Source organism: Struthio camelus, chromosome 20 (genome assembly GCF_040807025.1).
Source record: "Struthio camelus isolate bStrCam1 chromosome 20, bStrCam1.hap1, whole genome shotgun sequence".
In the NCBI taxonomy this organism is placed as follows: Eukaryota; Metazoa; Chordata; class Aves; order Struthioniformes; family Struthionidae; genus Struthio; species Struthio camelus.
The window spans coordinates 12,824,461-12,830,767 of record NC_090961.1 but is presented as its reverse complement, the minus strand read 5'-3'; positions in this window follow the sequence as shown (position 1 = coordinate 12,830,767).

Below are 6,307 nucleotides of genomic sequence, written 5' to 3'. Positions count from 1 at the left end.
AACAAAAATGAACAAAACCTTGTCTCTGGGCTGTTGCCTGCTCCCCTTATTATTTCAAAAAGAAAAAACAAATCACCATAGTGCTACAGTGCCCAATTCCCACTAAGCTCTTCCCACAGCACAGCTCCATGGTGAAGGGTACGAGGGCTATGGGGAGAAGAGTGAGTCAGAAAACATAGGCCCCTTCCACTTGGAACTTGGGAAAATTCCTTGAATGCTGATGATCCCTCTGCTGCCATCATCCGCCTGCTTGATGCCTTAGCCAAGAGCAATCCCAGCTCTCTTGGCCTCCTCGCTGGTGTCACCGCTCGGTCCTCCCTGAGAAGGCCTGGCCTTCCAAGTCAGAGCTAGGAACTCGCATGTTGTTATGGGTGGTCGCCCGAGCCTCGCGCCTCGGCCCTAACCCTGCGGACCCAGGAGTCGTCGCCCCTCGGGGCCTGAAATCGCCCCTGGCCATCATGGTCCCGCCTCGGTGACCTGCTTCGCGCCCTCTCGCGCAGCCCTGAGGGGCCACGGTCATAAAGGGGCACAGAGGAGCTCCTGTGTCGGCGGGCAGACCGTTGCCGCCGCTGCTGCCTCCTTGCCAAAAACCGGGCAGGAGCTCTCCCTCTCGGCTGGCGTGCCCAAGAGCCGCGCTCAGAGCCTCCCACGTGGTACTCCTGCACGTCATCGTGCTCTCGCACCCGGTGGAGGATGGTCTCAAAAGGCCGCCTGCAGAGCGGGCACTCGGCTTTGGTGGCGGACCACTCCCGGATGCAGCCGAAACAAAACTCGTGCAGGCAAACGGCAACGTAGGCGACGTTTTCAACTGTGCCCAGGCAGATGGGGCACAGCTGCTCTCCAGAGGCATCTGGCCGCATTGCCCCGGGCACCTGGCTCATGCCGGCTCCAGGGGAAAAGCCGCTGTGCTCTGGAAAGGCCTCCGCTGCCACCGTCGAGTCCTACCAAAGAAAGGGGGGCAAAGCTGGTCATCTGCCATCCAGGCCGAGAAAGAAGCAGGCAGAAAAGCTGCCGACCTAGAGAGCAGCAGAGAGACCCAATCTTCTCCTTCAGGGCTGAGAAAAAATGCTCAGGAGTCCTGGCGGCTAGGTGGCCAGCCAAAAGGCCCCCCTGCACGCCTGCAGTGCTGGGCTTCCTGCAGGAAGGCTTCCGCTGGGCAAGTGGGAGTCCTGGGCAGAGTCTCCCCGGCCAATGAGGGGAGGGGAGGCATGGGACAAAGGGACAGGGTGGGCAACGTTTTGCCTCTGCTGCTGGATCTGAGAAGGGGGAGCCGTGAAAGAGGAGGTCTCTGGCAGAGCTTTGAGGCACTTCTCAGTGGCCGGGGACAGTTTGTCGGTGTGTGGCCGGCAGGGCACAAGGGGAAGGCCCTGCTTCCCCCTCCCATTGCCAAGGGGCGAACCCCTACTTTGCACCGCACACAGGGCGAGCCCCTGCTGCCTGCTGCGCCACCTTGGTGGGAGAAGAGCTGGCAGCTCAAAGCCACCCCAGCATCCCACACACTCCCCACACTACCTGCTGGACTCGGAGCAGCTCAGGTCCCTGGCAGAAGCCTGTCTCTGCAGAGCGAGGAGCACCCCGAGAGTCTTCGGGGCTGTCCAACGCCCTGGCACCCGCTGGGCACCCCTGGCCGCAGGACAGCAGCCTTGCAGGGTCCGCAGCCGCTGCGTCAACCAGGCAGAACTGCTGCTAGCCACAAAGCAAGGCCCCAGCCGCGAAGCCGCACCCCTGGCGGGCCCTCGGCGCCTCGCGTGCCACCTAGTCGCGAGCGTGGGGCAAAGTGAGCTGCGCCTGACTCTGTGGCTACCTCACAGGCATGATGTCATGGGACACAGCGATGCTCCAGTGACATCACAGGGCTCTCAGGGGCAGCAGCCAGCAGATCCCCCAGCCTGAAAGACCAACCCTGTAGTTGGGAAGTCCACCTGATGGCGCTCTTCACCCCTTTTTCCTCCTCTGGGCTCTTTTGCAGGGGTGCTCTTGTTGCTTGGGATGGTGCCGGAACGCTGGCTGGTCTGTCTGGCAGTCTCCATGTGGATTTCTGCAGAAATCTCGGACTCTCGTGGATATTTTTCCCTTTCTTCCAAATCCAGGAGGGAGCAAGCCCAAGGGTGCAAATCAACATGCTGGCACAGACCAGCCAGAATCACGCCGGTGACCCAGACAACTTTTCCCGAGAAAGAGCTACCCCCCCGTCCCTCCACTCGCCCTGCACCCATTAGATGTACCTTCTGGCTTGGGGGCAGGTGCTGGGGTTCCCTTGTTTTTCAAACACATCTGCTCCTAAATTCATCACCATCCCCCAGAGGGCCCATGGCACTTGCAGCACTAAGCCTGATGTACAAAGTGCCTCATGGGGGCAACAAAGCCCACGGGGTTGTTTTGGCCCCACTACTACTCACTTGCGCTGAGGCCTTCCCTGCTGCTCTCTGCTGCAATTAAAGGAAGTCTCTTAGCAATGCTTTAAAGCCTTTTAGAGACTTTCAGTCTCTTAAAGTCTTTAAAAGACTTGGGAACTCTTTAAAACCTTCCTTGCAGTGCAGCAGTGGGCGATGGGGAAGGCTCCAGACTGAGGGGCTCCCATGACAGCGGCAGGTAGGACCCGGGTCCCCACATGGCTGCCGAGGGAGGGGGCCTGACCTGCATGCTGCAGAGACTGTGGATTTTGGGAGGACAAACCAAAAATGCCCCGTGCTCTAACCCATTGCGAGGAAATAAGGGCCGCAGTGAGACAGTTGCGGATGTCAGACGCTGCCGTTCAGCTCCAGCAGCGCAGCGACGAGCAGTTCCCCACGCCAGAGCTGCGGGGCGAGCCTGGACGGAGAGCGGGCGAGCTATTAGCCGGGGTTAAATAAACCATGCCGTGCATAAACCATGCCATGCACACCTTGTCTCAGGTGTGGCCTGCTCCCGTGTGTCTTTCCAAGAGCCCAGCCCACCCAGCAGTGGTGCTGCCAGGCCCAACTCCTGCTTGGCTCTTCCTGCGGCACAGCCCCCCCCGCCCCCCGGCAAAGCATGCGAGGGCTGCAGGGAGCAGAGCAAGCTGGCAAATGCTGGCCCCTTCCTTCTGTGGCAGCTCCTTGAGGGGGAAAGGAAGGGGAAATCGAGTCCTCCCTCCTTCCTTTGGTAGGTGTCTCTGGAAAACAAGATCACTCACTCTCTGCAGCTGGAGGCTAAAACGGTGGCCCCCAGGCAGCTGGTGGAGGGGTGGACAAGAGCTGAACTGGCAGTTCTCAGCAGCCGGGGCCTAGAAGAAAATTAAGTCTTTTAATAGGGAAAGAGCACCCAGAAGAGAAACTCCAGGCATGTTCCCAGCAACAGAGTTGAAGCATTGGGCTCCCCAGACAGGGCAGGCGAATGGCTCTGCACACTGGCTCTGTGCCCCCCAGCTCCAGCAGCCCCGAACCCCAGCCCCGGCGCAGCCCAGGCCTTCCCTTCCCGGCCCCGACAGCGTCACTGTTGCTGGCTGTGGTTGCTTGTGTGTATTTACACACTATGTACTGTATTTTAAGGTTTATTAACTGTTTAGAGTTTTAAAAGGCAACCCCAGCTGAGGCCTATCACGGAGGGTTCTCGGCTGTTCTGGCACTTTCCCCTCGTGAATAACCAACCGCAAGCAGAGTTACCAGTTAAAACCGGATCCAACCGGCCTTGAGGCGCCGTGGGCCAGCAGCCTTCCACAACAGGAAAGGTTTTAGGCTCTGACCTTTGACTGGTTCAGACGCTTCTCCAAGAAGTAAGAAAGTACCTGAAAAGCTTTGTTTGTGTTTGGTATGCAGAGATCTTATTGCTGATACTTACGGGCTCCATTGTCACCATGTACTCTCTGCTACAGCACTATAATGAATACTAAAGCAGGTGCCAGAGCCGCACATTCAGCAGTGCCCTATGATTGCTAGCAAAGAGAGCCACCACCGGGCCCAACCGCTGCTTCGTCCTCCTGCTCAAAGCCCTGGCTGGCAAGGGACGGTGGGGGAGGCGCAACGATGGGACAGTGCCCCTGCCAGGGACACCAAAGGCCATCAGAGAAAGCAGAGGGAGCAAGGCACCCGCTGAGAGGTCTGCGTCCAGCTCTTGGGGCTGTCCCTGAGGTTAGCCCACGCAGGGAACATTGGTGGCGGCTAGGAACTGGTGGCAGTGGAGCTGTGCTTCTGCGCTGGCTCATCCAGGCAGCCACAACTGGGTCCCTGAGGGGTTCACAGACAACCTTCTCCCAGCAAAGGCAGAGCTGGGGGAGCCTGGAGCTTGTGCCAGCCCCACAGGGACAGGCCCTGGCACCTGCTTTCCCACTCCTCCTCCCCGCAGTGCCACGCTCCAGAGATGGCAGCATGGAGACAGCTGCAGCACATGGCAGCACTGGCGCTGTGACTCCCCACAGGGCAGTGTCCCCCCATGCCAATGGATATCTGCCTGGCACGCACCGTGGGCATCACAGCCTGCAAAGTGGGGAAAGCATCTTTCCTGCCCAAGAGCAAGGCCTGTCTCTCCCCCCAGCCGCTCTCCTTGAACAACACAAATGCACGTTCTGGCATGAGGAGATTGGTGGGTGGGAAGGGTTGTTTATTTTTCACAAACGAACAACTTGGCAAGAAGCTAAGCATGGATTTGCCACAATGCCCAGATGGCAAGCACTGGGTTTCCTGGGTTTGCATCGCGTGCTCCTAGTCTCTGCGTCCAGGACAGCTGCAGGACCTCTGCTGCCGTTGTCTGCCTCCTCGGCAGCAATCCCAGCTCTCTTGGCCTCCTCGCTGGTGTCACCGCTCGGTCCTCCCTGAGAAGGCCTGGCCTTCCAAGTCAGAGCTAGGAACTCGCATGTTGTTATGGGTGGTCGCCCGAGCCTCGCGCCTCGGCCCTAACCCTGCGGACCCAGGAGTCGTCGCCCCTCGGGGCCTGAAATCGCCCCTGGCCATCATGGTCCCGCCTCGGTGACCTGCTTCGCGCCCTCTCGCGCAGCCCTGAGGGGCCACGGTCATAAAGGGGCACAGAGGAGCTCCTGTGTCGGCGGGCAGACCGTTGCCGCCGCTGCTGCCTCCTTGCCAAAAACCGGGCAGGAGCTCTCCCTCTCGGCTGGCGTGCCCAAGAGCCGCGCTCAGAGCCTCCCACGTGGTACTCCTGCACGTCATCGTGCTCTCGCACCCGGTGGAGGATGGTCTCAAAAGGCCGCCTGCAGAGCGGGCACTCGGCTTTGGTGGCGGACCACTCCCGGATGCAGCCGAAACAAAACTCGTGCAGGCAAACGGCAACGTAGGCGACGTTTTCAACTGTGCCCAGGCAGATGGGGCACAGCTGCTCTCCAGAGGCATCTGGCCGCATTGCCCCGGGCACCTGGCTCATGCCGGCTCCAGGGGAAAAGCCGCTGTGCTCTGGAAAGGCCTCCGCTGCCACCGTCGAGTCCTACCAAAGAAAGGGGGGCAAAGCTGGTCATCTGCCATCCAGGCCGAGAAAGAAGCAGGCAGAAAAGCTGCCGACCTAGAGAGCAGCAGAGAGACCCAATCTTCTCCTTCAGGGCTGAGAAAAAATGCTCAGGAGTCCTGGCGGCTAGGTGGCCAGCCAAAAGGCCCCCCTGCACGCCTGCAGTGCTGGGCTTCCTGCAGGAAGGCTTCCGCTGGGCAAGTGGGAGTCCTGGGCAGAGTCTCCCCGGCCAATGAGGGGAGGGGAGGCATGGGACAAAGGGACAGGGTGGGCAACGTTTTGCCTCTGCTGCTGGATCTGAGAAGGGGGAGCCGTGAAAGAGGAGGTCTCTGGCAGAGCTTTGAGGCACTTCTCAGTGGCCGGGGACAGTTTGTCGGTGTGTGGCCGGCAGGGCACAAGGGGAAGGCCCTGCTTCCCCCTCCCATTGCCAAGGGGCGAACCCCTACTTTGCACCGCACACAGGGCGAGCCCCTGCTGCCTGCTGCGCCACCTTGGTGGGAGAAGAGCTGGCAGCTCAAAGCCACCCCAGCATCCCACACACTCCCCACACTACCTGCTGGACTCGGAGCAGCTCAGGTCCCTGGCAGAAGCCTGTCTCTGCAGAGCGAGGAGCACCCCGAGAGTCTTCGGGGCTGTCCAACGCCCTGGCACCCGCTGGGCACCCCTGGCCGCAGGACAGCAGCCTTGCAGGGTCCGCAGCCGCTGCGTCAACCAGGCAGAACTGCTGCTAGCCACAAAGCAAGGCCCCAGCCGCGAAGCCGCACCCCTGGCGGGCCCTCGGCGCCTCGCGTGCCACCTAGTCGCGAGCGTGGGGCAAAGTGAGCTGCGCCTGACTCTGTGGCTACCTCACAGGCATGATGTCATGGGACACAGCGATGCTCCAGTGACATCACAGGGC